Genomic DNA, 26,090 nt, shown 5'->3' with positions numbered 1-26,090 from the left:
GTAAGATACATTGAAGTGGTGCTTACCTTAGTAGAATCATCTTGCATAACCATGGCCTGAAAACATTAGTCCATCCTACATAGAAAGTTTTCCACTTCCTTGGCAGCCCTAGTCGCCCTAAACTCATTGGGCTTGGGGATCTCTACATGAGACTTCTGCACTTCAGTGATCAAGCCATTCCCAATGGCTATCTGGTAAGCAACAAGCTCCCCCTCGAGCTCTTCCATCTCCTTGTGCATGGTCTCCACTTAGGCCTTAAAGGCTTCATTCCGCTGGGTGATCATGTTGATGGTCTGATTTAAAGCCACTTGTAACTCACCTTTGAGCTCTTCCTCCATGGAGTCCAATGCCTTAATGTGAGTCTAGACCTTCATCAAGCTTCTCCTTCACATCACCCATTGCCACCTCGACCTTGGACAATCGCCCATCCATGGTAGACCAAATGTCCCTTGAACTGGCTTGCTTCCCCCTTCCATGGCCTTGCTCTTGGGCCCTAGTTGTTGTATAGCAACATCACTCTGGGATGCTATTTCTATGAATGCCTTGAGTGTGACCTGAACACAAACAAGTAGAACTTGCTCTAATACCAATTGTCATCAGCTTCAACCTTTAAACCTGAATCTATGTGGCCTTAGACTAAAAATTGACTCCTTATGTCTAAGTCAGCCTATGAACCAAGCATGCGGGCACTAGACCAACTAGAAAGATAGAATACATAAGCTAAGAAAACATAAGAGAATGCTAGAATATGTCGTATATTACTGAGTGTAAATGATGATACAACTCAGGAAAGCGTGGCCCTCTATTTATAGCCTCAACACATAAGAGAATATGCTGTATATTACTGAATGTAAATGATGATACAACTTAGGGAGGGGTGGCCCTCTACTTATAGCCCCAGCATCGTATGGCTACTTCTAAAATCAAGGGATTACATGATTCCTAGAATTAAGGGATTACACATTAATATACAGATTGCACCTTGATTCTAAGGATCCTCTCTTGATTCTCAGGGTTGACTAGATCCTTCAACTGTGTGCTACCAATCCTGGATACTTCTAGATAGTTCTAGATCGATCTCACTCTTCTAAATCCACCTAGGTCAAGTAACAAGCATGATGCAAGCTAGGTCTTGACTGTGCAAGTAGGTCGAGTGGTCTGGATACTTTTCCTATGCTTATTACACCAACCCCTACTACTGTCTTTGGTGTTCAAGCCTTGGCCTCGGGTGCCTGGGCCTCAACTCCTGGTGCACCTGCCCAGGGCGTGACACCTACATGAAGTGCCAGCATTAACAATGGTGTCTGAGGCAACATTGGGCCAGCATCTGCCAATGTTGTTAGATACAATTGCTTGCACCAACTAAGGGCTAGATTCTGTCGATGGTGATCGAGCCAACAACCTGCACTAGAGGCCAATAGGTGTTGATGGAGTTTGAGGCAAGTGTCTGCATTGAGGGTGAGCCCATCCCTATAACAAATATCAAGGGCATTCGATTGTCATTTATGTAGACTTTCAAGGGAGGGATGTCATCGCCTGGCTGAATTAGTTGCAATGGAGAACACCATTCATCCTTAACCCCAGAGGGGTGTGGTGTAAAAAAATGAAGTGAGTGGACTTTAGTGGTACGAAAGAGGGACAAATTGAAGCAACAAAAGGTTGAATCTCAATGGATCATGGCAGCAAGGCCACTTTTATAGGTTACGTGTTCCTTAGACTAAAACCACACATCCGTGCAGCACCAAGACTACTCATAGTCGAGGTTAGCCTTTCGTGAGAAAATTTTCCCATGGATAGTTCAATGTTGATCCTTCAAGCCACATACTCTTAAGCCTTGGAAAGCTTTGACCCCATAGGATCGTACCTCGATGGGAAAGAACCCAACTCCCATCAAGTCATCAGCCCATAATACTCAATGTGGCCTTAAGCACCCATCTCTGCCCACAAGCATTAAGTTCCCAAGCACTAACCATCAAATTCTCATAGGAGCCTGTAGCCTTGGTTGTCATAATATTATTGCTTTTTGGCATGGTGAGAACCCAACACCATCCCTGCCCACATCGTACACAAGCTCTCATGCCAAGGTCTCACAAGCACAACACAGATGCTGATCAGTAGCTAGTTCGGAGCCTCTAGGCTCATCTCATCCCATGAAATTCATTTCTTAGGGCCTCAACCCTTAGCCTCATTTTAGGCTACCTGCACAAATGATGGACACTCGACATCATGCTCGTCCTACCTTAGGGACTTGGGTGTACTACCCTAACCATAGCACCCCTCTATCGATTGGTCACAAGGGTCAACGGCATGCCAGCCTATTAGCCTGCTTATTCCTCAGACTCGATGGTGCTTGTCCTACATAAACACCATCTCATGATCCTTTCGGCTCAAAGATGGGAAACTGAGGGGCATAGCGAATGCTACTTTCTAACCCTATGATTCAATGCAAAGGTGCAATAGAAGGCTTGTAGGCCTCAATTGTCCCTGGGCTTACCATGACTCGAGGAGACACCATGCCATATTCATGACCCCAGATGCCCACCCACCTAGAGACCACATGTGTCTAGGAGTACCTCACTTCAGACTAGTCAGGCCCCCGTCTACCCACTAGCCAAGGGGTGGTGGAGAGCTGACACCTGTTGCCCCCTACAATGAGCTTTTCTAAGCCTCTTACCAGGAATAATAAAAATGTCTAAAATGGGGACACTTTTCTCCCCTACCATTTCAGGGCCTTTTTTCACCCAACTCAGGGCTCGGTGGCCTTTCTCTTGGTCACCATAATTCTAGCATTCCACTTGTTGCTCCACCAACCCACTCAAGGGTGCTCACAAATAGCTTCGATGGACAACACCCAATTGGCTAACCAACTCAGGGCACTAGCCCACTACCTCACACTTGCCCATGTATCTTGGGGCCCAAGGCTCACACTATCCACACATAATATCAGCAACATATTCCAATGCTTAAAATGCCCACACACAGCTTTAGGACCACCATCTCGCTAGCAAGGCCTTGACCACTACTCAACTTAGAGTCAGTCATGGTAGGATCGAGGCAATCCAGGGCTTGACAATGACACTCTCTCCCACTTATTATGTCTATGCCCTTACCAACGCTAACACCACACCCAACTCTCTTGTTGCACATAGTTAACATTTTCCCATATGTCTCTCACTTATGCCCTCAAGGATTGGGTTGAGATCCCATCACCTAAAGCACTACCCATAGTACTTGTCCATTATTAATATAGAGGGATCACCCCAGCTCCATGCACCTCTACTCCATGCACCTCTACGCTATTTCCACTTTTGGTCTATACTCAATCCATTTTTCATTAGCGCCACTGCACTGCTTCACCCATGATCACATCATGTTATGACCTCAAGACACCCTTGTCAAACATGAACCTTAGTAGAATGAATGACCACCTGCTTTGCCACACATTGGTATGCCTTGCTGGATATGACCCATCACACCAACCACATGCCTATGACACCCTACTAGACTGCTCATCCCTTAAGCTCAATGGTGCCCTTTCTACACAAATGCCATCTATTGATCTTTCTGGCTCATGAGGGGAAATCGAAGGGCATAGTGAATGCTACCGCCTAACCCCATGGGTTAACATAAAGGCAGGATATAAGGCCCATTGCCCCAACTATCTCCAGGCTTATCATGAACCAGGAAGACATTATGCCACACTTGTGACTTTATGATGCCTACTAACCTAGACACCATATGTGCCTAGGAGTAGCTCACTTCAGACTAGCCAAGCCCTTACTTGCCCACTAGCCAAGGGGTTGGTGAAGAGCTGACACTAATCATCCCCTTATAAAAAGCATAAGAGCTTTCCCAAGCTTCTTACCAGGAACTATAAGAATGTCTGAAATAGGGACACTTTTCTCTCTGGCCATCTCAAGGCCTTTCTTCACCCAATTCAAGCCACAATGGCTTTTCTCTTGGTCACTATAATTCTAGCATTCCACTCATTGCCCCACCAACCCACTCAAGGGTGCTTGCATACAGCTTCAACTGACAACACCTAATTGGCTAATTGGCTCTAAGGTGTCCACTCACTGTATTGTACTTGCTCGTGCATTTTAAGGCCCAAGGCTCACACTGCCCATACACAATATTAGCAACATGTTCCCATGCCTAAAATGCCTGTAGCCTGTACACAGCTTCAAGACCACTATCTTGCCAACCAAGCATGACCACTGCTCATCTTAAGGTTAGTCATGGCAGGACCGAGGGACATCGAGGCTTGACCATGACACTCTCTTCCACTTACTATGTTGATGCCCTCATCAACATCAAGACCACACCTAACTTTTTGGTTGCACATAGTTGACATTTTCCCATGTTTCTCACTTATGCTCTTAGGGATTGGGTCGAGATCCTATCACATAAGGCACCACCCATAGTACTCATCCATTGCTAATGTAAAGGGATCATCTTAGCTCTAATACACCTTTATGCTGATTCCATTTCTAGTCTATACTCAATTCGTTTCTTGTTGGCACCACTACACTGCTTCATCGATGATCACATCAAGTTATGACCTCAAGACACCCTTGTCGAACATGACCCGTAGTAGAATGAATGACCATTGCTTTGTCACACATTGGTATGCCCCACTGGATGTGAACCATCACATGAATTGCATGCGTATGACACCAACTCTTTGATGTGGCCCACTAGACATGGTGCTTAGGTCAACCAACTCATACGACACCACCCACGATAAACCATAGCATGGTGGCATTCAAACACTTTGGTCATCTCACAACTTGGGTCCTTTCAGCCTCTCCAAGCCCTCTAGCCAACTGCCTTCATGGTGGTACCTTAGTGCATGCTATCTCGAACTCAAACTCTTGCTCAATAAACTCATAGGCTTTACTACCTTGGCTCAGTTCTGTAAGAAATTACAAGTTTCCCCCACTTTTTTCTCAAACTTGACTTGGCTTTCCATGTCACCATGTCTCCATGATGGTTCCACAACTCTTTTACGTTGACGCTGGCAAAGTGTTTAAGGATTCACTGATCCAATCAATCATACTGTCCATTGACTTGCTCAACTCTAGGGTTCACTAACCTAGTTGATACTCAAGGTCTACTGACCCATTCGAACTCAAGTCCATCCCATAAACTGACATCTTACTCAAAGACTCCATATTCAGCTTAGCTCAATCGACTTATCTCTGCCTTCCTCAAACTTATCTAGTCCACTAATTTGATGTCACTTGAATGCTTATACCATTAGCTTACTCAACACGTTTGCTCCTCTAACCAACATAGCTCATAAGGCCTTATAAACTAGCCAATTCCTGCTTGCTCGCTTCACTGAACTGCACACTGTTGTAGTCCACTGACCACCATATCTCGTAAAGCATTTTCCCTTGGCCAACACAAACTCATTTGCCTCTACAAAAAAACTCCACACTTTGACCTAGAAACTCAATTTTACCCTTGTTAGGGCACTTACACCATACAATAAGTGCACATGTTAGTAACTGATCTTAATATGCATGACTTGAGTCCCACAGGACAAAACTCATTTTGGCCCTTAAGGCCCTACTCAACACCATTTCATGGTGTATGCCTCTTTCACATTTTGGTCTCACCATGGTTTTTTCACCATAAGGGCATCATAGGCCCACATGTGCCAACACCTTTCACTAGGTGAGGTTAGACTCCCATGCCCTTTTATTTGGCATCTAAGAGCCTACTAAAGGGCCTTCCATCTCAACCAAATTTTCCTATAGCATGCATCATTAGCTCATTCTTGAGCCCTTATAGCCATAGAACCGCATTCATATCTCAATAGCTCTCTTTAAGCTTAGCACCACCTTAATTTCACATTTTTATACGCACACCTAAGGCCACGTTAGTCCCACCACTGAGCCAAACATGGATCTGATACCAAAATTTCATGGGCTGTGTTTCTTAGACTAAAACCACACATCTATGCGGCACCAATACTACTCATAGTCGAGGTTAGCCTTTCATGAGTCAGTTTTCTCATCGATAGCTCAATGTTGATCTTTCAAGCCACATACTCTTAAGTTTTCTCTAGCTATGACCCCATAGGGTCGCATCTTGATGGGGAAGAACCTAACTCCCACTAATTCATCAGCCCATGATACTCTAGGGGCTCAAAGTGTCCATCTCTACCTACAAGCATCAAGGTCTTGAACACTAACCCTTGAATTCTCATAGGGGCCTGCAGCTTCGATTCTCATAATATTATTGCTTTTTGGCATAGTGAGAACCCAACAACATGCCCATCCGCATCACATGCAAGCTCTTATGCCAAGGTCCCATGGGCATAACACAGATGTTGGTTAACAATTAGCCTAGAGCCTTTAGGCTCATCTTGTCCTACGAAACTCATTTTTTAAGGCTAATGCTTGTATGCATGATGGACACTTAACATCATGCACATCTTTCCTTAGGGACTCAAGTGTGCTACCCCAACTATAGCAACCCTCTACTGATTGGCTATAAAGGTCTAATAGCATGCTAGCTTGGTATCCCACCCATCTCTCAGGGTCAATGGTGCCCCTCCTACATAAATAGCATATCCTTCTAACTAAACAAAGAGAAACCAAGTGGCATAGTGAATGCTACCACCTAACCCCGTCATTCAATGTAAAGGCAAAATAGAAGGCCCGTCAGCCCTAATCATCCTCAAGCATACCATGACCCGATGAGACATCATGCCACACTTATGACCCTATGATGCCCACCCACCTAGACACCACATGTGCTTAAGAGTAGCTTACTTTAGACTAGCTAGGCCCTTACCTGCCCATTAGCCAAGGGGTAATGGAGAGTTGACAACAGTTGTCCTCTTATAAAGAGCGTAAAAGCTTTTCTAGGCCTCATACTAGGAATTGTAAGAATGTTTGAAATGGGGAATCTTTTCTCCCCAGCCACATCAAGGCCTTTCTTCACCCAACTCAGGGCCTAGTGACCTTTCTCTTGGTCACCATAATTCCATCATTCCACTTGTTGCTCTTTCAACCCACTTGAGGGTGCCCATACATAGCTTTGGCCGATAGCAACTGACTGGCTAACTAGCTTTAGGTTGTCCACCCACTGCCTTGCACTTGCCATTGCATCATGGGGCCTAGAGCTCATACTGCCCACACATAATATTAGCAATATGTTCCCATGCTTGAAATGCCTACACAAACTCCAGGACCATCATCCCGTCGATAAGGTCTTAACCACTGCTCAGCTTAAGGTTAGTCATGATAAGACTAAGGCACACCAAAGAATAACCATGATAGGCACTCTATCACTTACAATACCTTATTGCATATTTAAGTCATCTGTAAAGGATTTTACCCTTCGCTTGGTGGCAGTTAAGCCCTAAAGAGGCTTGCATTGCTTGTCTACCATAGGGGCTTCACCTATGACACGTGCCCTTGAGGGTTATGGGCCCATACTATGGTTCGACAATCGAGAGAAGGGCACATGCCTTATTTCTAGCTTGAATTCTAGGTTAGAGGCATTCAGTTATACTTTAGTTCATAGTAGCTTTGCACCACTTACTTTTCAACCAAACACGATGACCAATTATACGGATCAATTATTTCTCTCATACTAGGTTGAATTACTATTACGAGGCTACCATCGTAGGGTAAAACTAACCTATCCCATAATAGTTTAAACTCAGCTCACATTTTCAATTGGTAGGTGAACAATCTAACACTTGGTGAATTCTACTTCATAATGGTAGGAAGAGCCAACATCAAAGGATCAAAAAGTAACATCGCTATGAACGCTTAGCTGCCATAAGCCAATTATTGATGTGGTAACTTTCCTGATACCTCTAGCTTCAAGTTTTGAAGGTTTAAAGGATCGATAGGTCACACTTTCATGGTTCATATTCATACTGGAAATCAAAATCAACTGAGCTTTTACTTTTTTGTTCCACATGAGATTTTTGTTCTCGTTGAGCTCATCTTAGGACACTTACATTATCTTTTAATAGATGTGCTACCCTAGCCAAACTCTCCACCTGACAATGTTTTTTGCTTAGATCGACCGACCAAGGCTAGCCTTGGGTCCAAAGAAAAGGGTTGTGCCCTACCTTTGATTCACATAATAAGTAGAATAATGTTAAAAATAGTAGTATTTCAATTTTGCCTAAGGGCTCCCACTTATCCTACACCTCTCAAGTTATTTGACAAAGTCAGACTAGAGTCAAGGTTAATAGGGTCTTCTTTCCTTATTGATTCTGCCAAGCCCATTCCTTTGGTTGTGGTTCACTTGATAGTAGACAAGGATAGTGGGAATCCTATCAATCCATTCATGCATGTCACTAATTAGATAACAAGGCTTTTGGCTGCCTTAAAAGAGTCATAATTACTCTCATCATTTACCCATGCTTGGTTAAATTTTTTTCACTTTGACATTTAGAGCACTGGGAAGAAATCACATTGCATGAGAATCTTTAGGGTCCATCACAATGCTTTATTCTAATTAAATAGTTAGATTCCCTATATTCGTACCAATTTTGAGTTGAGTGTTCATATCCGGGGGAGGCACCTGAGGGAGCCATTCCTAGTCTATCTCCAAGCGGACACATGGTGACCTATTCTTGTTACGGAAGTAGCTCGAGTAGTGCATCAATAGGCAATGAGTTTAGGACTAGGACCTCCATGCCCAGCCTTTAGAGCCAATCTTTTTTCTAAGGTTGTAGACCCATTTTACCGATTTCTTTTGCCAACATTGTTCCATCAACCAAAGGTTTTCACCTTGGAGACTTGATGTGGTTATGCGTATGACCGGGTGTAGACAACACTCGATCCTTCAACTTTTCAAGGGCCACCAAGGGTGCACTAAACATGATGTGATATGTAGTGCTCTCTTGGTTGCTAGACCCTACCTTCAGTTAAGCTATTTCCAAGAGAGGTAGGCTATCAAATAGAAAAATAACATTTCTCGATGCCCTCATTGACATCTTTAGACTCTCTAACGTTATCATCCGCCACTGTGTCCTAGTTTAAGAATTAACTAGATCCTTTTTTGAAGCTCATGCTGGATGCATTACCGAATAGGCTTCCCTCATCTCTTAGGATCGACTAACTTATGTGCAAGTGCCATTCATATGGAACCTTTCCCCTCTTCAAACTTCAAAGTTCTCATTTGAATATTTGCTACTACCACCAAGATCTGCATCGACAGCTACTTCGCTTGGACTTAAACCTTAGGTTTTATGGTGACTGTTGTAGCTTCTTACTCATTGGGCTTGGCCTTTGCCCCAATGGTTACGTATATGTTGTGCACTTTAGCCCCATCCATTTTTTTAAGCTAGTTGATTTGGCAGGTGAGTTGTTACACACTTCTTACTAGATTTTGACTTCTATGACAATCGTCCTACTATCTTAATCGACCAAAACCCTTTATGGGTTCTAGGTTAGCATGTAGTTAGGCACTGTAACCCAGCTTCTAGTTCATCTTGCATCATTAGTTTTACTTACCAAAAATGGCCCACTTGGAGCTCTAGATTCCATTGCATGGCTCAATGAAGTAGTCGCGCCGTCCTACCTTTTTAAAGTTTGAGAATAGGTCGAGGGCATTGCTCTCCCGATGCCTCTAATCATTGGCTTAACCTAATAGAAATCACTAAGGGCTTTAGCTATCATGAGGGAAACTTTAGAGGGAACCAGCTACTAGATGGTTCGATTAGTCTTTCAACCCTATACCTAAAATTAAATGAATGATTTGCACATTAGTATCATTGTAAGCCTCTACTAAAGTTTCTTTTGGCTTCATCCTACTCATGCATAGTTCACCATCTTTTGGGTCTCGATAGGCAAACTCACACTTGAACCCTTATTAGAAGATCAAGGTCGGTTAGCAGTGCACCTACGAAGGATCCTACCAATTAGCTTCCTTACACTTTATGAGTTTTCTAGTAGGTTGACTCGTAAACATGTCAAACTCTTTGGTTTGTGTTTCAAAATAGGTTAGATGGGGAGCCCGCAGGCTGAAGCTAAGAGCACATCGATGTTGAGGTATATCGAGATGGCATGTGTTGCATTCCACAATCATGGAAATGATGTCTCCGTGGGCTTATTGAAAGCCTAGGCTAGGGCTGCCACTATGACCCACATTAATCTATGCCTCAAGTTGATCAATAGACTAGCTCTCGTCATTCTACATCTGATCGAGTTACATTATCGACCCTTTTCCACTTTCTTCTTGATAATTTCAAGCACTTTTTGACTTTTTTTTCAAAGTCCTTTTCATCTTTCCCTTACAGTATTCGTTTACTCTTAGTCTCTCACTTGTATTCAGCCTTGAATGAAATTTTTTACCTAAGTAGGGTTGCATTCCCAAACAACTCAACTTCTAGATAGCACCTCATGATATGACAAGGTCCAAGCATAATAGGCTCTCACCCTTTCTGGTACCCTTTTCTAAGGGACTTGGACCTGGTCCACCATTGAGAATGCTTCTTTAGACTATAATTTGGATGTTAAGGTGCCCGATTCTCAAGCCAGGTTCTTCTCAATTCTTTCGCCATTACTAGGGGAATCCTGGTAAGGTTTTTTTGCTTTTCTTATTGATATGCTTAAACTCAGCGGGTAATCCCACCTAACCTGTGGTCACAATTCAAACATCAATCGAGCAATGTAGGGGGTCTAATAAGGTCCGAATGGACACGAGTGTGCATCACCAGAAATAAGGCATGTTAGAAGCTTTACCACCGACAATCATGGCGCTATCATTGTCAGGGACTCTTGGGCCAACCATGGTCAATGAGATCATGAGAGACCATCTTCTACCCCTTCATTCGGAGCCTAATGGGTGGGGGGTTGGAAGGGGTGATGATGCATGACACCCAGGCACGGGTGCCCTCAGCCTAATGGCTTGAGGTGCAACTTGCGTTTCAAAGATTCGATGGTTCATAAGATCTACAATTCACCCCAAATATTATATTTCACTATGTTTTTCATTGATGTGAAAGCTGAGATGTCCAATCCTGATAGTGTTTTGGTTTTTCATGGCAATAAGAGTCACGATGCCGCCCGCACATGCACTGTGATTGGGATGGTGATAGTGCATGCTCTCATTTTCATTTTAGTTCCTTGGCATGATTTGCACTGAGTTATCATTATTTGACTGTGGGCTATGATGCCGATCATTTTGTCCACCCTAGAGGTGGAATGAAGCAATCGTTGTGCTTGCCTATGATTGGAAGGGGCTTGAGGCGCAGAGGCACCCTCACCTCCTTGGTGTTTCGTTAATGTGTTTATGGGTCATTCGTTGAGCTAGTTTCAACAATGACCTTTCATAGGTTCACTTACAAAAACCTTGTTACGACTTTTCCTTCCTTTAAATGATAAGGTTTAATGGACTTCTCATGGCATCATGGGCAGTAAACTATCTATGTCATCATGACCCAAACACTTCATCGAACCATTTTATCGATAGAGCGATGGGTGATGTGTACAAAGGGTAGGGACATAGTCAACATGAGCTGATGACTCGTGCTTACTAGGGATTCCTCGTTGTAGACCAACAATTACAATGATCTATCCCTATCATGATGAAATTTCAAAGATTACTCGGCCCTATTAGCTAAGGCTACAGACTTATTAAATGCATCAGTGTACTGTGTATGTAGCCTAGAACATCTAAGGGCATCATAGACCTATTATTGCCTCAAATTTCCTTAGCCTAAGTAGCCATAGTCCCATTAAAAAGCTAGCCACAAAGGATCACCTTCGCATAGCTAGCTAGTAGGCTAAGGTTTCCTTCGTTAATAGAATTAACCAGACAAATCGCTCCACTAACTAAGAACTGCCATGCACCATCACCTATAGAATCAAGAAAGAGCTCTCAGTCTATCAATCCTTACTATGTCTGAACTTGGTAAGTTTTCTTATGTTGAGTCAAGTTAAGTTGTAGGTTCCACTCTTGGTGGTGCCTTTCTATCAATTCTTTGAAATCTTAACCTTGCAACCATACTCCCCCTAGAACCAAAGAATTTGATTTCTCATAAAGTGCTAGCAGTCCTAAAAGTAACATCCACCGACCCTGGTTGGCATCGTTTATAGTTGAGACTATGAGGCATTTAATTATTTTTGAGCCCCTAACTTTCATTCTTGATTAATGAAAACATCATTGGCAAATGCTTTCATAGTTGTTTGTCCTTCATAAATCCAAGAATTTCACTTTTGACTATGAAATATGAATGCCCTTAACTATCCCTATTAATCATTACTCAGATCTTGACAGCCAACATAATAGGATCGAAATTCTATGATGTTATCTCATGCTAATGTATACAAGCGTAGGCCTACTTGAGCACTTTAATTTCTTGAAAGTAACAGTACCGAAGGAACGACCCAGCTAATTAAGGCCAAGAGCACATCACTGGTAGTAGGGATAAGTAAATTGATGCTCATCATGAGGCAAACCAGATGACCTAACCTTAGTTCCAACTATGAGCTTTTTAACTACAACAACTTAAATATACACTATTAGAGCTGGAATTACCATGACTATTGGCACTAAATTTGCCTTCCAATGGATCCTTATTAAGGGATTTAGATTGTACTCATTCCAATTGCCAAACTCATAGAGCTCGATATTGTACTACCTCCTTGTGTCAGGATTGGGTAATTTACGTGCTTGCTACCTTTTTTGGATGTGGTAGCCATTTCTTAGGCTTTTTCTCTAGAATCGAACCCTAATTCTTTATCACCGATCACCACAATAGTTGGCCATTATCCTACCATCAAAAGTTGAAAGGGTAAAAATTTTAATGATGTGTAACTAGCACAAAGGCTATGCGATCTATCGAGTTATCATGAATCATTAGAGCAATCGACAAAGCCCGCGTCAACTTTTTATATTTCAGAAGTTGGAGTTTGTTGCACTTATTAGCTCTAAAATTACTACGATTATCTGAGTAGTAGATATCATCAAACAAACTATAACTGATTTAATGAGCAATTCATAATTTCATAGTCTAAATTAGTTGATACTTACACATGCATAGCTTAATCTTTGAGAGAAATATATGACTACTAGTAGGATCAACCATGTAGCATTCCTTTAGACATTGGCATTGCATGGGCCTTAACACACCTACTGAGTGACAAAAAGAGCCAACATGGAGCACAAGCATCATACATGTTGAGCACATGAATTGCATAGCATCAGACGAACAAGGGCCAAAAGCCCACACCCACAAAACATTTTGATGTACCAATGCAGCCATAAAGGTTTGGGTGGCACACTTAGGACACGAGCCATGATTGAGGTTTGACCCATAGCCCTAAGGACACAAGATGGATGAGGGATGGCAAGACATCTGGTTTCCATCAATTTAGGTTTGTAGAAAAGTTCTTGATTGCACCCCCAAAGTATGATGACTACATGGGTAGACATTGAAAAGGATGATAGGTCAACAATTTGATGCATCGAGCATGCAGCTTGCCAACACACACAACCATAGCACCACTTATATGCCCATTGCATACAAGTGGTAGCATCCACGTGCACTGGTTCATAACGCACCTGATCGATTACTCAATGAGCAAACAGAGGAAACGACATACAAGGCCATGCCACAACCCTTTGGCATGGGAAAAACACAAGCAGGGATCACGAGACTGCCCCTGCCATCCAACAAGCAACAACGATGCAACACCAACAATGCTTGGTTTGGCCAGGACCATACATACAAACTCTACTATCACCACCCTAGGGGAACATTACCCAATTCGGGGACTTGTTCTTGGGGTCTGAGGCAACATCTACTGCGTGCATGGGCTCGGCTAGGTTGAGGCATTTTTATGGTCAACAAGAAAAGACCACAAGATCACCACATAACTGAGAGACTTGGCTAGGCTAAACCCATGATTACAGGTTCTGCTTGCACCACCCTAGGGAGCCACTGCACGATTTAGGTACTTGGTTTGGGGTTTAGGGCAGTATCAGCCATTAGCATAAGCTTGAGTTTTGCTCCCTTTTTTTACTTGCATGCCAACCAACTGAGGCCATGGGCACCTACGGGTCACTAAAGCAACTAGTCGCTAGACAAAATGGCTAGAAGGCATGCACAACCTGGATGTATGCAATGACAAGCCCATCACGCACACCTACTCCTCCTATGAGGGAAGAAGGGGCTTAAACTACCACCTCTTAAAGAGCATGAGAGATTTTACAAATATGCTAGCTACAGACATTAAAGTGTATGAAATGGGGACACCTTTTTCAAATAGGCTTATCCCACACTGAAGGTTTGCAAGTGGTGATGGTGGTGAGGCATGTACCCATACTAAGGCCTAGCATGTACTGATGGTGTTCAAGGCAACTGCTTACACCAAGGGCCATCTCCTATCGATGTTGATCTAGGCATGTGCTAGTGTCATGCCCTGGGTGGGTGCAGCAGGCACATCAGGTGCACCAACACGCGAACTAGAGGTTGAGGCCCGCACACCAGGGGTGCTAGCGGGTATTTTTACGCAAGGCCTAAGAGACAAGGCCAGAACGCCTGCCCAGCTTGCAGGCCAGCCTGTGAGGCCAAAGCCTGGCCTACAAGATGCCCATACCATATCCAGAGGGGCCCAAGGGGGAAAGATACACAAATTCTTCTAGAAGCCTGCAGGATCAAAAAGAGTCTCATGGCAAATTTGGTTAACCCTAAAATTCAAGAGTTAGAATCCTGATTGATCGTAATCTTTGTAATTCCTTGATTTTAGCCTTTATTCTAGGGATATTGCCATTAAGTGTAGCTGGAGCCTTAACTATAAATAGAAGGCTGCTCCACCCTTATTTGTACACCATCAAACACTTCTATTTCAGTAAATACAGAGCATATTTCTAGCTTTCTACCTTGTTATCATATTTCTCTTAAACTTGCGTAATCAGCCCTTCCCATTGTTCTAGTGCCCGCACGCTTGTGTTTTAGGTTGACTTCAGCATAAAGGAGGATATTCCAAGCCTAAGGCCGCACGGATTCTGAGTTTAAGGTCAGAGCCTGTGATAGTTGGTATTAGAGCAAGTTTGGTTCTGCGTGTTTGTGTCGTGCAGGTTAGATCATGATTGATGAGATGGCATCCCAAAACGATGTTGCTAGCCAAAAACCAGAGGCCCAAGAGCAGGGGTGTAGAAGAAGCAAGAAAGCCAATTCAAGAGATATATGGTCTACCATGGACGGTAGGCTGGCCAAGGTGGAGGTAACCATGGGCGACATGAGGGAGAAGCTTGAGGAAGTGGAAACTCACATTGCATTGCTAGACTCCATGGAGGAAGAGATCCAAGGTGAGCTACAAGCTGCTCTCAATAAAGGCATAGACGTGATCACCCAAAGGAATGAGGCCTTAAAGGCTAAAGTAGTGACCTTGCATGATGGCATGGAGGCCATGCACCAACGGATGGAGAAGCTTGCCAGTGAGCTCATTGCTTACAAGACTGCCATTGAGAATGACAAGTTTGCTGGAGTGTTTAAGTCCAGGATGGATGTCCCCAAGCCTAAAGAGTTCAAAGGAACTAGGGCAGCCAAGGAAGTAGACAACTACCTATGAGGTATGGAGAAGTATTTCTAGGCCATGGGCATGCAGGACGAGATAATAAAGGTAAGCACAGCTACTATGTATCTCACTGATGTAGCCTTATTATGGTGGAGGTGCAGGTGTGATGATGTTAGGCATGGGAGCGACAAGATTGGAACTTAGGCAAAGTTTCAAAAAGAGTTTAGAGAGTAATTTTACCTAGAGTATACCGATGATGAGGTGCAGGCAAAGTTACGCAGGTTGAACCAACAAGGGGACATAAGAGAGTATGTCTAGAAATTCTTTGAACTGATGCTACAAATCTCAAATCTAGGTGAGAAAAATGCCTTATTTACTTTCATGAAGGGGCTGAAGTCGTAGGTAAAGCATGAACTACAACAGAAGGGAGTTCATGACTTGGCTAAAGCCATGACTACTACTGAGTCTTTGATAGAGTTTAAGCCTCTGAACAAGTTCGAGTCTTCCAAGCCTAAGGGTAAGGGTAAGGACGAGAGGGGCTGAAAGAAGTAGTCCAAGGAGAAAGACCGTGATTGGGAGTCCAAGGATGGGATCGAGACTGTTCAACCAAGGATGGCTAGAGAAAGCCACCAATAGGCAAGTGGAAAGCAAAGGGAGATCGAGAGCCACTAGCATGCTACCTATATGGAGGGAGCCACATAGCGTGCAATTACCCACAAAAGGGCAAGCTGGCTGCTGTAGACAAGGAGTCTGACAAGGAGCCAGAGTCAGAGGTAGCAAAGCTTGGGTCATTGGTGCTCAATGCTGTCCGGAGTAAGGGGAGCCATAAACCAAAGGGCTTGATGTTTACGGATCTGATGGTTGCAGGTCAGAAGGTGAGCGTACTGGTGGACACAAGTGCTTCACATCTTTTTATTTCAAGTGATGGAGCCCAGAAGCTCAGACTAAAGGTGTAGAAAGGGACTGGTACCATTAAAAATGATGAACTCCAAGGAGGTTCCAGCCATTAGAGTAGTGCAGGGAGTGGAGTTATAGCTTGGAGACTGGAAAGGCAAAGAGACCATAGAGGTAATACCTCTTGACGACTATGAATTTGTGATTGGGTTGGATTTCTTTGTTCAGATTAACGCTCTCTTTGTGCCTTTTGCCAATTGTATTTGCATCTTGGATGCATGGTGCCAATGCCTAGTACCATTGAGGATAGGGTCTGGAGTTGGGTCACGAGTGGTGTCAACCATCTAATTTGCCAAGGTAGTAAGCAAAGAAGAAGACACCTTCTTGGCAGCTCTGAAGTTTGAGAAACCAAGGGAGAAAGAGATCGAGTCACCCTTGAAGGTGCTAAAGGTGTTGAAGACCTTTAGTGATGTGACACCCGTAAAGCTGCCTAACCGGCTACCACCTAAAAGGGAGGTGGACCACAAGATCGAGCTGGTGTCCGAGGCCAAGCCACCAGCTAGAGCCCCTCACCGAATGTCTCTACCAGAGTTGGAGGAGTTAAGGAAGTAGCTCAAAGAGTTAGTTGATGCTGGCTTCATCAGGCCATCAAAAGCACCATATGGTGCACCGATTCTATTCCAACGTAAGCATGATGGGTCGTTGTGACTGTGCATAGAATACCGAGCTTTGAACAAGCTAACCATCAAGAGTAAGTACCCTATCCCACGACCAACTTGGGAGCGCAAAGTGGTTGACCAAGCTAGATTTGAGGTCGGGCTACTACCAAGTCAGGATTACGGAGGGAGATGTGCCCAAGACAGCATGTGTCACTCGGTATGGCTCGTATGAGTTCCTGGTTATGCCATTAAGACTCACAAATGCCCCAGCAATATTTTGCACCCTTATGAACAAGGTACTTCAATCATTCCTTGATCGGTTTGTTATGGTTTATTTGGATGACATTGTGATCTATAGCCAGACTTTGGGAGAGCATGTAGACCACTTGAGACAGGTGTTCGAGGTGTTGCAGGTGCCCAAGCTGTTTGTTAAGAGGGAGAAGTGCTCATTTGCCCAACAGGAGATCCCATTCCTAGGCCACATAGTGGGAGGTGGCAGGATACGCATGGATGAAAGCAAGGTGCACACCATCCTGGAGTGGGAACCGTCTACCAAGGTCACTGAGTTGAGGTCATTCCTTAGGTTGGTCAACTACTACAAGCGCTTCATCAAAGGTCATTCAACAATAACCATGCCATTGACTGACTTGCTCAAGAAAGAGAGAGCATGAGAGTGTAGCACAGGGTGCCAGGAAGCCTTTGACAGGTTGAAGCAGGCTGTGACCAAGGAGCCAGTCTTGGCCTTACCAGACCATGGCAAGCAGTATGAAGTGCATACGGATGCATCAGACTTTGCCATAGGGGGCATGTTGATGTAGGAAGTACATCCAGTCGCATTCGAGAACAGGAAGCTAAACAAGACTGAGTGCAAGTACATGGTCCAGAAGAAGGAGATGACTGTAGTGGTGCACTACTTTCGCACTTGGCACCATTTCCTGTTGGGGTTAAGGTTCTTGGTTAGGATGAACAATGTGGCAACCAATTACTTTCAGATGCAGTAGACGCTATCCCTCAAGCAAGCGAGATGGTAAGATTTTCTTACGAAATTTGATTTTCAGATAGAGTACAAGCCAGGACGGACAAACCTGGTGGCAAACGCCATGAGTAGGAAGGCTAACCTTGCTGCCATTAGCCAACCACAGGGGTCACTAGTGCCCCGCATCAAGGAGGGGCTTGCGCACGATCCTACAGTCAAGGTTCTTATGGAGTACACCCAGCAAGGTAAGACTAGGTGATTTTGGGTGCAAGATAGTTTGTTGTACACCAGGGGCAGTAGACTATTTATGCCACAGCATGAGAAGCTCCGCAAGGAAGTTTTGCAAGAGTCAAGGTGGGTTGGACACCCCGGAGTGAGCTACACCTTGGCGTTGATCGAGGATTGGTACTACTAGCCACACATGAGGGATGATGTGGAGGCCTATGTGAAGACTTGTCTTGTGTGCCAATAGGACAAAGTGGAGCTCAAGAAACCAGGCAATCTCTTGGAGCCATTGCTAGTGCTAGAGCGACCATGGGAAAGTGTTTCTCTAGACTTTATAGTCGGTTTACCTAAAGCAGAGGGGTTTAGAAGCATCATGGTAGTGGTGGACAGGTTTTCCAATTATGGAATCTTCATTCCAGCAACCAAGGAGTGCCCAGTCGAGGACGCAGCTCGATTATACCTAAAAAGAATGGTTAAGTACTAGAGAGTGCAGAAGACCATTGTTAGTGATCGAGATGGGCGTTTCACGAATAGGTTTTGGATTGAGTTGTTCAACCTGTTGGGGTCAGACTTGAACTTTTCCACCAGCATGCATCCACAGATTGATGGGTAGATTGAGCGTGTGAATGCACTATTAGAGGTCTACCTCATGCACTATGTGAGTGCCACACAAAGGGACTAGCCAAAGCTACTAGATGTTGTACTATTTTCCTACAACTTGCAAAGGAGTGAGGCAATGAACCAGAGCCCATTTGAGGTTGTGACAGGGCAACAACCACTAACACCCAGTTTGATTGCTGCAGGTTATATAAGGCCAAATTCAGCAGCATACAAGTTTGCCAAGGCATGGCAAGAGTAAACAGATTTGGCTAGAGTATATCTACACAGGGTGGCAAAGAGGTCAAAGAAGTGGGTAGACCAGAATAGGCGAGACGTGTAGTTCCAGGTTGGAGACTTGGTGTTGGTGAAGCTGCATCCCATTGTACGGCATAGGGGGCTGGACAAAGGCCTAGTCTAGAGGTATGAGGGATCTTTTGAGTAGTCAAAAGGGTAGACAAGGTTGCCTATAAGCTGGATATGCCACCCAAGCTGAGGCTACACCTGGTGTTCCATGTAAGCATGCTCAAGCCATTCCATAAGGATGAGAGAGATCTAGGATGGGTAGAGTCAAAGCGTGTGCCATTGAGAGCAAGGGCCTCATATGAAAAGGAGGTCCATAGCATCATAGCTGATCAGGAGGTGAGATGAAAAAACTACCAACCAAGATAAGAGTACTTAGAGCACTAGAAGAGACTTTCAGATAGTGAGGTGAGCTGGGAACCAGTAAAGGACTTATGGTAGTTTAAGGACCAGATCAGGCAATACCATGCAGAGGACACAACAAGGGCATTGCGCAATCAGGTGAGGGAGAATGTCATGCCTTGGGTGGGAGCACCAGGCACATCAGGCACACCAGCACGTGAGCCAGAAGTTGAGGCCCGCACACCAAGCGCATTGGCGGGTATTTACATATAAGGCCTAGGAGACAAGGCCAGAACGTTCGCCTAGCTTGCAGGCCAACCCGTGAGGCTAGGACCTGGCCTGTAGGATGCCTGCACCACATCTAAAGGGTCCCAAGGGGGAGAGATACACAAATTCTTTTAGAAGCCTGCAGGATCAGTAGGAGCCTCCTGGTAGATTTGGTTGACCCTAGAATTTAGGAGTTAGAATCTTGATTGATTGTAATCTTTGTAATTCCTTGATTTTAGCCTTTATTCTAGGGATATTGCCATTAAGTGTAGCTGAAGCCTCAACTGTAAATAGAGGGCTGCTCCACCCTTATTTGTACACATCAAACACTTCTATTTTAATGAATACAGAGCATATTTCCAGCATTCTGCCTTGTTATCTTGTTTCTCTTTAACTTGCGTAATCAGCCCTTCCCATTATTCTAGTGCCCGCACGCTTGTGTTTTAGGCTGACTTAAGCATAAAGGAGGATATTCCAAGCCTAAGGCCACACGGATTCTGAGTCTAAAGTTAGAGCTTGTGACACCAGCATTAAATCCATATTGTGTTGATGCTAATCAAGGCATGCATGTACTGATGGTGGTCAAAGTAAGTGATTGTATCATTGCAATTAAGGGGTGGACAACTACCAAGGGGTGGGGAGTCATAGTACACATGCCACACCAAGTGCCAATGTCACACCTTGGGCAAGTGCACTAGGAGCTAAGGATCGCACCCCAGAGGCCAAGGTTGAGCACTAAAGATAAAGGTAGGGATTCATGCAATAATCATGGTAGAAGCATCAGAACCACCCATCTGATAGTCAAGCTTGCCTACAACACTGGGACCATACCTACAACATGCTTGCACCACACTCAGGTGACACCAGTACTTGATTGAAAGGTATCCAAGGTAACAACCTGCACCAACCAAGTGTCTATTCACCCCAATGATGGTCAAGGTAAGTGCCCACATAAAATGTTAGCATTTGGTGATGGTGCCCGAAGAACATCCCACATTAAGGGGTAAGCATTTGGTGATAGTGTCCAAGGCAACAATGGGCAAGCATTTGCCAATGGTGTTGGATGCAATTGCCTGTACCAACTAAGGGCTAGATGCTATCAATGGTGTTTAAGGTAACAACTTGCACCAGGGGCGAGCAGGTGCCAATGGAGTTTGAGGTAAGTGCTCGCACAAAGGATGAGCCCATCCTTGTAATGAATACCAAGGGCATTCAATTGTCATTTACTTGGATGCTCAAAGGAAGGACATCATTGCCTAGCTAAATCAGTTGCAACAAAGAGCATCATTCATTCGTAACCCCAAAGGGGTGTGGTGTAAACAAATGAAGTGAAAGGACTTTGGTGGGTTTAGGGAGGAAGGAGGGATGAATCAAAGCAACAAAGGACTGAATCTTAGTAAATCATGGTAGCAAGGCCACTCTATCACTTAGAATACTTGGTCACATATTTAAGTCATCTATAAAGGATTCTACCTACTGCTCAATGGTAATTGAGCTCCACAGCGACCCGCGCAGCTTGTCCACCATGGGGGCTACGTCTATGAGACATGCTTTTGGGGGCTTTGGGCCCCTACTACTAGTCAACAATTGGGCGACTGGCACGTGCATCGCTTCTAGCCTAGATTTTGACTTAGAGGCATTCGATCATAATCTAGCTCACGATAACTTTATGCCACTAGCTTTTCAACCAAGGGTGATAACCAATTATGCAAATCAATGATTATTCTCATACTATGTTGAATTACTATTGCAATGTTGTGATCAGTAGGATAAAACCAACAAGTCTCACAATGATCTAAACCTAGCTCACATTCCCTATTGGTGGGTGAATAATCCAACACTTGGTGAATTCTGCTTCATAATGATAGGAAGAGCTGACATCGAAGGATAAAAAAATGATGACGCTATGAACACTTGGTTGCCACAAGCCAGTTATCCCTGTGGTAACTTTTTTGACATCTCTAGCTTTAAATTTTAAAGGTCTAAAGGATCAATAGGCCATGTTTTCATGGTTCGTATTAGTATTGAAAATCAAAATCAAATAAGCTTTTACCTATTTATTCCACATGGGATTTCTGTTCTCGTTGAGCTTATCTTCAGACACCTATATTATCTTTTAATAGATGTGCTACCCTAGCCAAACTCTCTACTTGACAATGTCTTCCACTTAGATCGATTGACTGAAGCTGGCCTTATGTCCAAAAGAAAAGGTTATGCCCCACATCTGATTCATGAATAAGTAAAATAAAGTTAAACGTAGTGGCATTTCAATTTTGCTCGAGAGCTCCCACTTATCCTACACCTCTCAAGTCCTTTCACAAAGTTGGACTAGAGTCAATCTCAACAGGGTTTTCTTTCCCTATTATTTTGCCAAGCCTATTCTTTTGGCTATGGTTTTGCTAGGTAGTAGATAGGGATAGCGAGAATCTCATTAATCTAATCATACACATCACTAATTAGATGATGAGCCATTTGGCTACCTTAAAAGAGTCATAGTTATTTCAACCATTTACCTGCACTTGATTGAATTTCTTTACTTTAACATCCAAAGTACTGGGCAAAAATCACATTGCATGAGCATTTGCAGGGACCATCACAATGCTTTGTTTAAATTAAAAAGTCATATTCCCCTTATTCATACCAATTTTAAGTTGATTGTTTATTGGCCGGGGAAGGCCCCCAAAGGAGCCATTCCCAGGCTGTCCCTCGGTCGACACATGACAACCAGCTCTCATCATGAGAGTAGCTTGAGCATGCATCAACAGCTGATGGGTTTGGGACAAGGACCCTCATGCCTTGAATTTAGTGCCAATCTTTTTCCCGAGATTATAAATCCATTTGGTTGACTTCCCTTGCCTATATTGTTCCTTTAACCAGAGGTTGTTCACCTTGGCACTCAGTTATGAGTATGATCAGGCATGGATGATACTCGATCCTTTGGATTTTCAAAGGTTGCCAGGGGTGCACTAGACACCATGCGATGGGCGATGCTCTTTTCGCTACTAGACCTTACCTCTAATTAAGCTATTTCTAGGTTCGGTAGGCTATTAAACAAAAAAGATAACTCTTCCTAAAGCCTTTGTCGATGTCTTCAAACTCCCTAATGTTGCCATTAGCCATCACATCTCAGTTTAAAAATTTTAACTTGATTTCCTTTCAAAGCTCGCATCAAATATGCTATTAGATGAGTTTCCCCCATTTCTTAGGATCGACTAACCCATGCGCAAGTGCCATTCACATGGAACCTTTTCCTTTTTCGGCCTTCAAAGTTCTTATTTGAATATTTGCTACTACTATAAGATTTGCACCAATGACTAATCGCCTAGGCTCACACCTTAGGTTTTGTGACAACTACCATGCCTTCATACTTATTGAGGCTTGGCCCTTGCTCTGATGGTCGAGTATATGTCATAGGCTTAAGCACCATCCATTTTTAGGGTTAGTTGATTCAGTAGATGAGTTGTTACACACTCTTTAGCAGATTTTAACTTTCATGACCATCATCCTACTATCTTAATCGACCAACATCCTTTGTGGGTTCTAGGTTAGTATGTAATTAGGCACTATAACTTGGCTTTCGCTTCATCCCACATCACCAGCTTTGCTTACTAAAAATGGCCCACTTGGAGCTCTTGATTTTGGGGCATGGCTCAATGAAGCAGTCATGCTGTCCTATCTATTTAAAGTTTGAGAATAGGTTAAGGGCATTGTACCCCTAATGCCTCTAATAATTGGCTTTACTCGATAGAACTCGCTAAGGGTTCCAGCTATCCTAAGGGAAACTTTGGAAGGAACCAACAACTAGATAATTTGATCAGTCTTTCACCCATATACCTAAGTTAAATGAATGATTTGCACATCAGCTTGCACTTGCCCATGCATCTTGAGGCCTAGGGCTCACATTGCCCATGCATAATATCAGCAACATATTCTTTTGCTTAAAATGCCCGCACACAACTCCAGGAGCACCATCCCTTTAATAAGGCCTCGATCACTTTTTAGCTCAAAGTTAGTCATGACAGGACCGAGGCACACCAGGGACTGACCATAACACTCATTTTCCAAAATCGCTACCATTGAAAGTTGATATGGTTGAAATTTGAATGATGCATCACTGGCACAAAGGCCATGCAATCCGTCGAGCTATCATGAATCATTAGAGCATATAACCCTCAAATGGATCTTCGTTAAGGGATTTAGATTGTACTCATTCCAATTACCAGACTCATAGAACATGGTATTGTTATTTATTGTCACTAGCTCCTCATGTCAGGATTGGGTAATTTATGCTCCTATTGCCTTCCTTGGATGTGGTAGCTGTTTCTTAAGCTCCCTCTTAGAAATTGAACCCTAATTCTCTATCACCCATCACCACCATAGTAGGCCACTATCCTACCATCAAAGTTGTTAGGGTAAAAATTTGAATGATGCGTTGCCCATACAAAGGCCATGTGATCTGTCAGGTTATCATGAATCATCAGAACAACGGGCACAGCCCATATCAACCTTTTATCTAATAATTGCATCTCTTCTAGAAGTCAAAGTTTGTTGCACATATTTGCTCAAGAATTACTATAGTTATTTGAGTAGTAGATACCATCAAACAAACTATAACTGATTTAATGAGTCATTCATAGTTTCATAGTCTAAATTAGTTCATAGTTACACATGCATGGCTTAATCTTTGAGACAAGCATATGACTACTGGCAAGATCAACCAGGTAGTATTCCTTTAGGACATTGGCATTGCATGGGCCTTAACGCACCAACTGAGCAGCGGAAAGAGCCAACATAAAGCACAAGTATCATGTGTGTTGAGCACATGAAATGCATAGCGTTGGAAAAACAAAGGCCAAGAGCACATACCCACAAAACATTTTGCATCCAAGAGCATGATTGAACACTAGTACACCAATGAGGCCATGAAGATTTAGGCGGCACGCTTGGGACACAAGGCATGATTAAGGTCTTACCCATAGCCCCTAAGGACACAAGATGGATGAGGGATGGCAAGACATCCAGTTTCCATCGATTTAGGTATGCAACACAGGATCCTGATTGTGCCCCCATAGCATAATGACCCTATAAGGGGAGATTGAAGAGTATGATAGGTTGATAGTTTGATGCATCAAGCATAGAGCCTACCAATATGCACAACCATAGCACCACTCATATGCCCATTACGTACAATTGGTAGTATCCCCGTGCATCAATCCATAACCTACCTGATCGATTATCCAATCAGTGAGTAGAGTAAATGACGTATAAGGCCATGCCACAATTGCTTGGCATGGTAAATACATAAGCAAGGGCCATGAGACTACCCCTGCCATCCAATAGGCAATAACTGTGTGACACCACCAATGCTTGGTCTAGCCAGGACCGCACATGCAAACTTCGCTGTCACCATCCCAAAGGGTTGCTACCTGATTTAGGGACTTGTTCCTGAGGTCTTAGGCAGCATCAGCTGCATGCACTTGTCATGGGCTTTGGTCTTAAGCTAAATTTTATGTGACCTTAGACTGGTAATGAACTCCGTATGCCTAAGTCAACCTATGAAACAAGCATGCGGGCACAAAACCAACACCAAATGGCAAAATACGCAAGCTAAGACCACAAGAGAATGCTAAAATGCTCTATATATTAATCAATGGTGAATTGGATATAAATGAGAGAGAGGTGGCCCTTTATTTATAGTTAAGGCCCCAACTTTGGTATAGTAATTCCTAATATCAAAGGATTACAATTTCAAATTTAAAAATACAGATTACAACTTGATCTTAAGGGTTAACTAAGTCCTCTTCTATGTGTTGCAGATCCTGAAGGCTTTTAGATTACTTTGGTTTGGCCCCACACCTTTAGGCCCACTTGGGTATGATGTGGGCATGTTGCAAGTATGGTCTTGGTGTTGCAAGTAGGCCTGACTATTGGATGGGTGGTCTAGATGCTTCTACTATGGATATTATGCGAACCTTTGCTTCTATCTTTAGTGCTTGAGCCTAGGCTGCTAGTGCGCAAGCCTTAGCTCTTAGTGTCCTAGCCTGAGGCATAACATTTTCCCCCTGATCTCACAATGCCCTCATCTAATTCTCTTTGTGGAACTACCTAATCTGGTCCTTAAACTACCATAAGTTTTTTGCTAGTTCCCAACTAGCTTTATAGTTTGAAAGCCTCTTCCATGACACCAAGTATTTTTGTCTTGGTTTATAACTCTGCCACCTCATTACCCAGTTAGTAAGAATGCTTTGGAGCTCCTTCTCATATGAGGCCTAAGCTTCTGATGGTGCATGCCTTGACTCTGCCTGTCTTAGATCCCTTTGG

At 43.6% G+C, this 26,090-nt stretch overlaps 5 pseudogenes; all 5 read right to left on the bottom strand.

The window, feature by feature from the left end:
- Nucleotides 1–7,249: 7,249 nt before the first annotated feature.
- LOC149516124 (25S ribosomal RNA) lies at nucleotides 7,250–10,628 on the bottom strand (annotated as a pseudogene).
- A 227-nt stretch (nucleotides 10,629–10,855) lies between these two features.
- Nucleotides 10,856–11,011, bottom strand: LOC149516123 (5.8S ribosomal RNA; annotated as a pseudogene).
- A 290-nt stretch (nucleotides 11,012–11,301) lies between these two features.
- On the bottom strand, nucleotides 11,302–13,075 carry LOC149516122 (18S ribosomal RNA; annotated as a pseudogene).
- Nucleotides 13,076–21,136: 8,061 nt separating this feature from the next.
- Nucleotides 21,137–22,640, bottom strand: LOC149516121 (25S ribosomal RNA; annotated as a pseudogene).
- On the bottom strand, nucleotides 22,641–23,750 carry LOC149516120 (25S ribosomal RNA; annotated as a pseudogene).
- Between the last annotated feature and the right edge of the window lie 2,340 nt (nucleotides 23,751–26,090).

Source organism: Durio zibethinus, chromosome 11, assembly GCF_047325235.1.
Source record: "Durio zibethinus cultivar Kanyao isolate XHJ-2024 chromosome 11, ASM4732523v1, whole genome shotgun sequence".
Classification (NCBI taxonomy): Eukaryota; Viridiplantae; Streptophyta; class Magnoliopsida; order Malvales; family Malvaceae; genus Durio; species Durio zibethinus.
The sequence above is the reverse complement of the archived record's forward strand: the minus strand, read 5'-3'. Positions and strand labels throughout refer to the sequence as shown.